Below are 11430 nucleotides of genomic sequence, written 5' to 3' on the forward strand. Positions count from 1 at the left end.
CGGCAGTGAGGCACCGCCATCGCCTAATCAATGCGGCGCGTCTATATAGATTAGCGCCTTTGTTGAAAAAAGGTTATATGTCAGATATGCCGCAGAAGGAACTAAGGAAAGGGCAGTAATCGCTCCGTGCGTGCTATCTTATGAATATAGGACGTGGCAGAACAATACGGCGTCGAAACGTGTTAACGCACGCGCCGAAAGAAAAAAGTGTGCGCCCTTGATATGGACAAAACCAGGATTTGTTTTCTGGTACGGTTAGCAGGGAATTCTCCACCTTGATCAATGAGGAAAGTGCAAAGAGTGAAAAATAAGCAGACATATATTACGCTGTAATCATGAACCCAGTTTTTATTTCTCTCTCTTTGCTTTAATTATTATTTATGGACACTCTAATTCTCCCAGTAACACATGCACTATTTTATCGAGAGATTTTGAAGATATCTAACGCCTATTTCCGCCTCACAGAGGCCGATACCATGTACATATGAGGGCCTTACATATGAGTGACGATGATGACACGCACGGCGCAGAAAAGGCTGAGCGATTGCGTGGACAGTGCACAGCTCCGTCTTTGGCTTCGTGCCGACCTGCGATGGTGCCGTAACGGCACCTTTTCTTTTAATACGAAGCAGTCTAAGCCCAGACACATTGAGCTAGGTAGGTCCCTGTCTCGCCTCTTTCCGGGCCTCTTCGATGAAAGCAAAATTCAAGTGTCCGACGGTGGGATCGAACCTCTGACTTCCAGCACAGCAGTCCAATGCTCTAACTCTAGAGCTCTAGCTGTTATAGCTAGGCCATGATCGCACACATGTTTATCTCGTGCCTACGCCAAATAGCTCACCCTTTGAGGCGACTGGTGCGTACGTCGCATAGCTAGCAAGAGCGACCGAGCGCTCGTGCACATCCAACAGTTTCCCTTCGGCCATAGACTTATCGCTGCCTTTCCCATGCGTTACGAGCGGAATTGTGCCCGTTTCTCCCATTCTTGCATCATGCATCAGCAAACGTTTTAAAGCGCTGTGTTAGACTGCACAGCCTTGCAGGTATCGGCCCAGATTCCAAAGTCCTGTCCTCGTTGCAGATAACGCGCTATGAAGATGTTGTGCGGCATTGTATACCGCCTTTGTGATCGGCCCAGGTCGTAACAGAACAGGTTGCAACGTTTGTTCGGCGTAGTAGAAACAATACTCTCGCCATATGCCGTCGCCATCACACACTATATATATATATATATATATATATATATATATATATATATATATATATATATATATATATATAGTCGCCGTCATCCTGCTTCTGTCGTCAAACACAGGCTCGCGCCACACACATTTGCTTGCTTTACACAATTACACGTTGGTCCGTCATGTTAACTCTGAGGAACCCCAAACGATGGTGGATAGCCATGGAGTCCATAGGCGGAAAGTTTTCATTTTTCCAGGAGGAGCTGGGGCCTGACCAGCTTTCCGAACCCCACCCATGTATGCATATATATATATATATATATATATATATAACCTTTAATAACAGTTACACTGGACACTTCGCGTGACCTCGAAAGACTGTTCACTGAAGTGACGAGCTTATATGAGTATTTGCACGACCTCAGAGTAGGAGACAATTCAGTTTTAGAGCCCAAGTCCCCTCGCACCGCCAAGAGACTGGCGTCTCGATCGTGATTGAGCCATGCGACAAGCGGATTCAGTTAAACACGTTAGGGAGATACATGTGTTTCGTGCGTATTAAGTCGCACAGGTACACATCTATGAAAAAGCAATGTAACGCCTTGTAAAAGATTTAATACAAAAGATACAACCAAGAAATATTTTCCTGACGAAAGGTCAGTTACTGAGAAGATAAGACATAACATATATAAACATTAAACGATATATAACAATTTCTGAACACAAGTTACGACTATCAATCAATCAATCAATCAATCAAAGTTTATTTCACCAGAAAATTCTGGATGGTCTTCAGGGCTAAAAGCCGCTCTAGGCAGCTTGACTGAGTCCCTGAAGACTCTTACATCGGCAGCATACGACGTTCACAGCACATATATGCGTATAGGATCACAATTATGACATACGTGAGTAATACTGTACAAGGTTTGCGTACAAACATACAGTATACAAAGCTTACGTAAGGATCACTTGAAGTTAACATACACAGTTAAAGTAGGATTCGCATCAAATGTTAAATACAGCTAGGATAAACATCATCGCAAAAGAACTTTTGACTGCAAAAAAATTTTTTTAATAATAAAATACTGTTAATTTAACAGGTTTCACAAACAATAAAGAGTAAAAATAGCACTGATAACAGACATCGCGCAACGACCAAAACAAAATGCAATAAGTACAGGATAGGCAAAAAACCACGCAAACAAGACACATGCACGCCATTCCAAAGATCACTATGCGACAGCTATTTACAACATTGATGCGAAGAACTGGCATAGCTGCCGGTGTGTAGCAGTAGTTTAGAATTATTAGCATAAGTATAATGTGATTCCATAACGCCATAGTTTCATTACATGTCAAAGCATGCCTTATGCCACTGGTTTCGTTTATTTTCCGCAGGCAGAACAAAGCATTATAGAGTAAAAGTTATCAGGTGCCCAAACAAATAAACATATTAACAAATTAATAAATAAGACAACGATATCTCAAAAGCGCGAAAGGACTCGATAGCAAGTATAGGAACAACGTGGATTGTGTTATTGAGAGGGAAATGCAGCATACGACGAATAAAAATTAATAAGGAAAATGCACAGATAGACTAGGGAGTTTTACAAATAGCGCAACCACGCGTCTTTTCTTACCCAATAGCCCTCACTCTGCTTGCGCTGTTATGGACCCCATTTTCGTTCCTTTGTTTCTTGCGTTGTTTTCTCAGCCAGGTGGTTTGCTTGTAAGTTGGTGCCTTTCTCCTATTAAAGACATCAGTTCGTTGTCTGATGCGATGATTTCACCATCATTTAAAAAGTGTTCGTTCGGGCACATGATCTGGAAATGAAGTCGTCGGCAATCTTAATCAAATTGATTTTGCGGGAGAGTTCTTTGTGGGCGTGAAAAAATTGTCAGAGGGTTCAAACGGGCTTGTCCAGTCGGCGACCGCAAGTACATTTTCAGTCACCGAAGGCAAGAAAAGGACCTGTCGGATGTGGTCGACGAGAACGGTATGGCCAACGCATTCTTTTTTTAGGGGCGAAGTACCTTAGGGCCAAGCCTTGTCCCTCGTCGTCGTCCGTTGTCCGTAGCTCTGGTTTGCTTGGAGACCGCTAGGGGCGCTGCGGTGCACAAGGGCGTAGGGTGCCTCGATGCCAGCGCCGCCGTTCAGGGTGGTGCCATCCTTTGACCGCCCCCGCGCCGCCACTTTCTCCCTGCGACGCCATCTTGAATCACAGCGAGCGGTTGCGATTGCTTGGTGCCGGTGCTTAGTTCGAGACACAGTGCGCTCGGATGCTTCGCTGACGCTTCTACTTGCTGGACAGTGTTCAGCCGCATGACTGACGAGGTTGTCAAGCGCATCGAGTCGCCATGAGGGGTTGTTGTGTTCCTAAGTGCGCCGGATCGACGCATAAAGTGCTTCGTTGTTTTCGCTTCCCCCGGGACCCAGAGCGGAGAGATGGGAAGCCGAAGTAAAGCGGGATCACTGGAAGGCAACGGATAGCTCCTACATTTACAAGGTAAGTGTCAAGACTACCGCACCGTGTTTTTCATTTAAATAAGAAAGTATTCTCTGATCCTCGCTTACGTGCCAACGTTCGCTCACGAACTAAGCCCCGCACCGATGCTGTCTGAGTAGCGTGTGGTTTGCGAGCGCGTGTCGCATAGGCTTTTTCGTTTTGATCGGCGCAGTCTATGCGAGTAGTACCCTGATTTAAAGGACTGACGAAGATGTTTAGCCGCGAAATAGTCTTACATTAGCTACGAATCGTCACGTAAACCACCTATTTTACTTTTTCACGGGAAGTACACATCGTGCGTGTCTCTTGGGTTTCTTTTTTTTTTTTTTTTTTTTTTTTTTTTTAGGTACTGGTAATTTGGGACTAAAGAACGCAGTGCTTCTTCTGGGGAGAGCGGCTGTTGTGTACGTCGCAAGCGAAGCATTGTGATTTTCAGATTTTTCAGCAGATATCTTGCAGATCTAAGGGTGTTACGTTACACAGCTGATTTTTTAGACTTGTATATATTTGTAGCATGGTGCTCGTAAGCCGATGGTCATTCGTGTTCATTCCAGGTCGTTGTGGGTACTGTGACAGTCTTTAAATGTCCGTGCACGGTATTCCCAGGCGTAGTAGAGGGGCATCATGGAACAAAAATGTTTCGGCGCTTTCTGGCATGGTGTCTGTAGCCTATGCATTTATTCGAAACGAGTGAAGCGAGGTGATACAGCATTACTTCTGCGAAAATTTATTTTTAAGCACTTTATTGGGTTCTCTTTATTTACAAGGCAACTTTTCATATCAATTTGAAGGTCAATAATCACTTTTGTTATTTTACTTGTACTTAGAAACACTTTGAAGAGGACCAGTACCAGTACCAGCCCTACACCATCATGGACTATTTTCGAAGTGAAAAACATTGCTAATCTGACTGTCTTAGTTTCATTTACGGTTTTTGTACGCGATATGTATGCAGTGTTTACTTTTTCAATGTAGTTTACATCACTGTTTTAGTGGTTATTTATAAAATGTTCTGTACTCGCCATTGATGTGTTTGGCTGTGACGTATTCGATGGTAGCTGATGTATTCTGGCTGGATATCATGATTAATATTACCCGCGGGTGCGTTTTCCTGTTTGTATTCTTGTTTTCGATTTATATTGTTTGTAATAAGGTTGATGTATTCACTTGAAATCCCCCCCCCCCCCCCCCCAATGTAATGAATAAATAAAAAAAGAAAGAACTCCCTATCCCGAATTGTGTACGTGTGTCGAGCCTACCTTGCGAATTTTTTTTATCTCGTCTTTCAACATAACCTTCAGGCGCCACACAGTACATATAATGTTTCATGTACATATCTCTTTCATGATTTACTGTACTAGACATTACTAAGTAAATGTATTTTGTGCATCGTTAGGTTTTTTGTGTGTATTACGCAAGATTGACACTGACAAGTTACGTTACATGTTTCTCTACAGCACTAACTAAACCTTATTTTCACATCGCAGTTATTTTTACGCCAGCTTAATCCTGTCAGTACAGTTTTGTGGGCAAAAAAGGAAAATTGCGCGTAGATATCGTCAAATAATTGCAACGAACGCAAAGAGCACGCGCAACGCAAGGGAAACTAACTGCCGTGCGCGAGTGGCTGGCTACGGTAAAGGAGGCGTGACGTGTGTGGTACAGCAGCGAAGAAAAACTTCCACGCACAGGGGTTCGCCAGCCTTATATACCAAGCAACGAAGCGCAAAAAAGGTGCGTATTTCAAACATACACACGGCATATTAAATGGATTGAATTGGGCAACTTGGAGCATGTTCCCGGCGCCATACATTTACGTCTTCGACCCTCGACGAGTTAACGGCTATTGGTTATAAATATGTGCAGATGCGATAGCAATTAAAAAAATCCTCACCAAGGCAAACCACTTGGAAGCGCGCCGCGAGTAACATTATTTATGAACGCAAGCGTAGCTGAGTCTGAGCTCGTGTGATTCAATATGGCGGCGCCAGCGGGGTTGTCTCCACCCTGAACGGTGGCGCTGGCATCGAGGCACCCTTAAAGCCCCTTGATCAAGGGACTTTAGGCACCCTACAAGGACGTTCGTTCCCGACGCGCGCTCTCTTTCTCTCTCGTCCGTAGCTCTGGTTTGCATGGAGTCCGCTAGGGGCGCTGCGGTGCACAAGGGCGTTCGTTCCCGACGCGCGCTCTCTTTCTCTCTTCAGCCATGGATGATAACTGTCGCTTCTGATAACGGCGCGCCCGCTATGGATGAAAAGGCGAGAGTGGCGGCTCAACTGCAAGCGGAGTCGAGGGCTCGCAAAGCTGCTGCAGCGTGGCGACGCAGACAACAAGCGGACCCGGATCTAGGGCGCGGAAGCTGCAGCAAAACGGCAACGCCCGCCAGCGGACCCCGAGCTGAGGGCTCGCGAAGCTGCAGCAGCACGGCAACGCCGCCATGCGGACCTGGACCTGAGGGCTCGCAAAGCTGCAGCAGTACGGCAACGCCGGCAAGCGGACCCGGAGCTGAGGGCTCGCGAAGCTCGCGCTTGAACCGAGCATCGGCGCCACCAACCTCAGGTAGAGAACGCTTCCGGCGTTTTGCCGCCGCTTCCCGCGCTCTCGCCGCCTCTGGGTCCGCTTGCCGGCGTCGGGGGATTCACGGTTAACCGAATGATCCCCCGGTGCTTCGCCCACTCATCATCATTCACTTCGCGGATATGCGGTGATTTTTTTAGCTTGGCCATTTCCGGCAAAAGGTTTCGCAGGTGTTCGCACTTGCCCCCCGTAAACATGTGCACGACGTCCCCAAATGTGTGCAATGATGCCGACCTTTGCTGGCTTAAAATGTCAATCAGCATATCTCTGCGAGCAAAATCAGGCGTCCTGGTTGAAGGTCGTCACCGTAGAACTATATAGTATACGTCTTCCTTTCGTATGGCAAGCTGCTCAATGTGGGACTTATGCTGCCACATATCAGGTGGATACCTGTTGTTTAACGAAGACAGCACTGTGTCAAGTACTTCGTAGAACCTCTGGCGGTACATGTCACTCGATGATGGAAACACGTGAGCTGAGGAACCTTCTTGATAGTGGCGTGGAGTCTTCTTTCGCCTGGCGGCTAGAACACACGGGTCCTCAACTTATACTTTTCCTGCCTCTGCCATACATATGTGGGTCACGCGCTTCATTTTGGAGTTAATATGCGCCGAGTTCAAGCTTGCGCCATCCGAGATGGCTGGTCCCTCAGACCGTCAGACCGGTTCTGGCGAAGTACCGATAAGCGAGGTGCCCACTATTGGTTTTTTTCGTTGCTGCTCATGCTGTGTTTGTAGCCGGTGCACATTGCAACGTCCGCAGCCGCGGTAGAAGCGAGCTCGACACCTGTTTTCTATTTCTCCTTTTATTGCGAAAGCAATTGTATCGACACCCCAGGCAAATTTTCGCTGTCGTCGTCGCCGTGATGTTCCGTATAAAGTCCAAAAGTCAGATGAGTGAGCGACCCATACACTACGGGTGCGAGAAAAAGCCCGTAACGCTGAGCCGTAACACTCGATGGACATCATCTTCCCACGCGCTCAATTTTCGGGTTAGTTGGAGGTCACGTGATCAAATGCTCGCATGGGGAGGAGGGCACGCGTCTTCTCATCTAGCCCTGCCGCAGCTGCAATCACTGTGTGCAGTTGACACCCGCGTGTCGTATCCAGTTGTTGGTAATCATTGGGGGATGCAATGATCAAGGGCGAGCAGGGATGGCTGCTAACTTCATGCGCGCTGTCTTCCTTCTTAGGCTGTTTTTTCCGCGCCCCAAGTGTTGCAGATCGCATAGCCTAAGTTAAGAGACAAGGGTAACTCGAGATCGCTGACAGAAGCCGCCCTGTAGTGGACATAAAAATATGCAGATGATGATGATGAATCTAATTTTCGGAGTCGCGGTGAATCGCATGGCTGTACGAACCGTTGGCCCCCACTGCCGGCGTTCATCATAATGCCTGTGTTGTGATAGCGACTGATCGTGGTCATCCAGTGGGATATTTACAGGTTTACATGGTTCGTTGATTGCACGATGTTTGTTATTTTAATTGGTGAGTAAATGTTACTACAATTCATATAGGTGATATAAAGAACGTAGAGACGCGTGTGAGGGCCGCACTTTCTTGCCGCAATTTTGACGACCCTTACAAGGGACCGGGCCATTTTATCTAATTTTTCCAACTGGGAGGTGGATGCACATGAGCATCCAACAATGGGCGTGCACTCTAGACTGACGTCATGAGCCGGCCGGCCGGTGACCCCGCCGACGGAGGACATGGCTAGGGTGGCTAGAATAACATGGCGGCCAGCGCTTCGAGCTGGGCCGAGTCGCGTCAGCGGGACTTCTTTAGTCGCGGTGGAAATCGGCTGCTGCGCTTCAGTGGTCAGGGCGGGGCGCCTCTCCTATTTTAAGTTATAACAGACTTTTTTTTTATATACAGGGTGTCCCAGCTATCACGCAGCCCGATTTTAAAAAAAGAGTAACGGCGTTACGCGAAGCAAACCTAGTGCGTATTGTTGCCAGTGCAGTGGAGTAGCCGCCAGTAATATTTAGTTACTGATATTTAATTAGTTAATTGTAATTAATTATCTAACTCGAGAAGTACACGCGCTGTTGCGTAAAACTACTACCACGAAACGAAATTCCCCCGTGGCAGTACGACGCAAAAATTCACCGCCGCGAGTACGACACTCCCTAATGCGAAATTTGAGCGCAGCCCCATACGTGTTTCATTTTGCGACATATCGGCTGGCGCGGACAATCTGTCTCGTGCGGCACGTTGCAAACGGAGCGACTGGCGCTACGGCCTCGCTAATCGGGAGATAGCGAGAGGCAACGCGTGGTTGACGCGTGGGCGCGATTCACAGCAGCCACCGCAGACAGACCTCCGCTCATGCAGCGCTTTGTTTTCATATATGGTATCGGTGGACGCGCTCGCAGCATGCCTTATCGATGGCGTCATCGATGAAAAGACGACGCGCGCTACTCTGGCGCCATATCGTGAATGAATGAATAGCACGCGCGCACGCACGCACGCACGCACGCACGCACGCACGCACGCACGCACACACACACACACACACACACACACACACACACACACACACACACACACACACACACACACACACACACACACACACACACACACACACACACACACACACACACACATTACACTTTGACACTCCTAAATTTAGCGAACACATTAAAGAAAAAAAAATCTCCTGTTAGCTGGCTTCTCCACAATAAGAAGCCTTGAGGGGGGAAGCCACCTTCGCACACCCCCTTAGCTTTGTAGCTATAGACGATGACCGTACGTATAGATGCATTAGTGTGTGTGTGTGTGTGTGTGTGTGTGTGTGTGTGTGTGTGTGTGTGTGTGTGTGTGTGTGTGTGTGTGTGCGTGCGTGCGTGCGTGCGTGCGTGCGTGCGCGCGTGCTATTCAATCCATATTCTTACCGTGACTGACGGTAGTAAAGGAAATAAACACATTAAGGTGCTAAACAATAAAAAAAGTGTAAAGGTTGTTCATGAACTGGGCCTACTCGAAGAGGTGGACATTACTAGCACAAGAAATTGAAATGCATAATCGACTAATTAACAAAAAAGTTGTCGCAGTTTCACCTGAAAGGTGAAGCATCAATTGCGATAGCAAATTTGTAGAGAGATATACGGAGTAATGATATTAGCTTTATCAGCTGTATAAACTTGGACATGCAGCAGCACCGGCAACGCGCCGAACTGTTGTCGACGCCGTCGGCATTTTGCCCGCGTTCGCTCAAAATGCGTGCGGCGTTGGTGACTGTTGCCGGAGCCTCTGATATAAATAGGCACTTGGTGCCGCAGCTAAACGTCGCCTCCCTTCCCTCCCCCTTCCCCCCCTCCCCCACGGCCTCTCGCGCATCGGAAGAAGGCGCGTTTGCTCTACATATATGGTGATTGTAAAGGAGGAAAGAGACGCCTACTTCTGCAGCCCTTAAGGAAGCACGGCGCAGAACGCGCGTTTGTTCTCCGCCGTGCGTTCACTCCCCGTGAAAGAGCGCGTCCCTCGCGCCCTTTCACTCGCACATACAGCGTTCGGCGGCGCGCGGCCACGATTTCATCTCCATTGACGTCATACGGAACCTCACGGCGACGGCGACGGCGACGGCGACGCCGACGGCAGAAATCTGCTTTTGAGTGTCCATATAATTGCTATCGCAATAAAATTCACTAATTATGTTTTTTAAATAATTACCTTATGGACCGTATTGCAATTTACAAATTCTAGCCGTGGAGTTGGCAAGGCGGATCCATGTTGGAACGAATTCTCAAGATGACACCAGTTCGAGATTCCCGTACTTTGCGGAGAAATGCCTTGGCGTTCCAATTACTTTTGTGCTTCAATTAATGCATAAAACGACGTTTTGTTAAAAAAGTAACTGGAACGCCAATGCATTCTGAATAATGCAGTCCGGTTGTCGGTTGCTGCTCGTGTATTGTGCGTGACCTGTATGCCACATGTGACAGGTATAGGTCACGTCACCCATTGTGTCGAATGGATTCACGCATTAACCGGATAACTTCAGCGAGCACGCTTCATTTAGAGCTCGACACTGACAGAGCTGACCAACACAAGCTTTCAGGCACTAACGGATTTGAATAGGCCATCGCCAAGTCTCGAAATCCGTGCTTGATTATGGCTTTCGGGATCCTTGGATTTCTCAAAAACATCGCCGAAAATCTCGAGGCCATTGTTGTACCATTTCTTAGAAACCACAATACGCGGTGAATTCGTGGGTTCAAAAACTCAGTGCAAAATTTTTAATTGGGAATCTACTGATTCCCAATTACGAAAAAATCTACTGCTGTATTTTTATGTGTCGTGGCAACACTGTCCGCGATCAATCGATCGATCGACCAGTTTGGAGAACAGAGAGCGCGTAGCTTGAATAATCGCGCTCCATGCTTACTGAGAGAAATGGAGTATTTAACTAAAGGAGGCCCCGCGAATGCCAGCGTAACGCCAACACGCAGCGAGCTATTTATAGACTGTTGTGGTTGATGGCGCAGCTTTGCAACGGAGGCGCCAGCAAACGTGCTACGCTAGCTGCCAGCTGCTTGTCGGCAGGCGTAGACGCGCTGATGTATCCTCCGACGTGCTTGCCGACAAGGGCGCGAGCGGACGCCGCTGCCGGAGAAATACTTCTGCTGAGAAATTCAGTCCAGCGATATATGAGCATATTATACCGTGTTTCTCACGAAATGCGTTCGAAACTTTAAATGCAGGGAAGATATGAGATAATTAAACGACTTTCTCTAGATTGCATGCTCTTAAAACCCGGAGGTGCAGCGCCCTGGCTGCCCGCTGCTGGGTGACGTTAAGGGCCGCGGCTTTGCGCTCGCTGCAGGCTCTCGGTTTAGATTTCGCGCGCTTTGATAGCCGAAATTCGTCGTGCCACAGTACCACGGGTAATCCCATTTTGTCATATCTAAAAGAGGATATGGCTCGCACGGAGAGCTCGCAATTCGATTTCCCACTACCGATGGGCCTACTGAAACTGAAAGTTTAAATGTTAACTGATTTTTTTCACCAGAGACTAATTACCGTGCATCACCATTCACCCCATGGCCGATCGCCATCACTGACGATGTCTCCGAAGGAACCGTCCTTCTATTTCAAAACGGCTAGTTTTTAGATATTACTTAGTTTTCAAATAAGCAACCTGCATGCAACGTCACC

The sequence above is a fragment of the Dermacentor silvarum genome, chromosome 6, assembly GCF_013339745.2.
Source record: "Dermacentor silvarum isolate Dsil-2018 chromosome 6, BIME_Dsil_1.4, whole genome shotgun sequence".
NCBI classification, from domain to species: Eukaryota; Metazoa; Arthropoda; class Arachnida; order Ixodida; family Ixodidae; genus Dermacentor; species Dermacentor silvarum.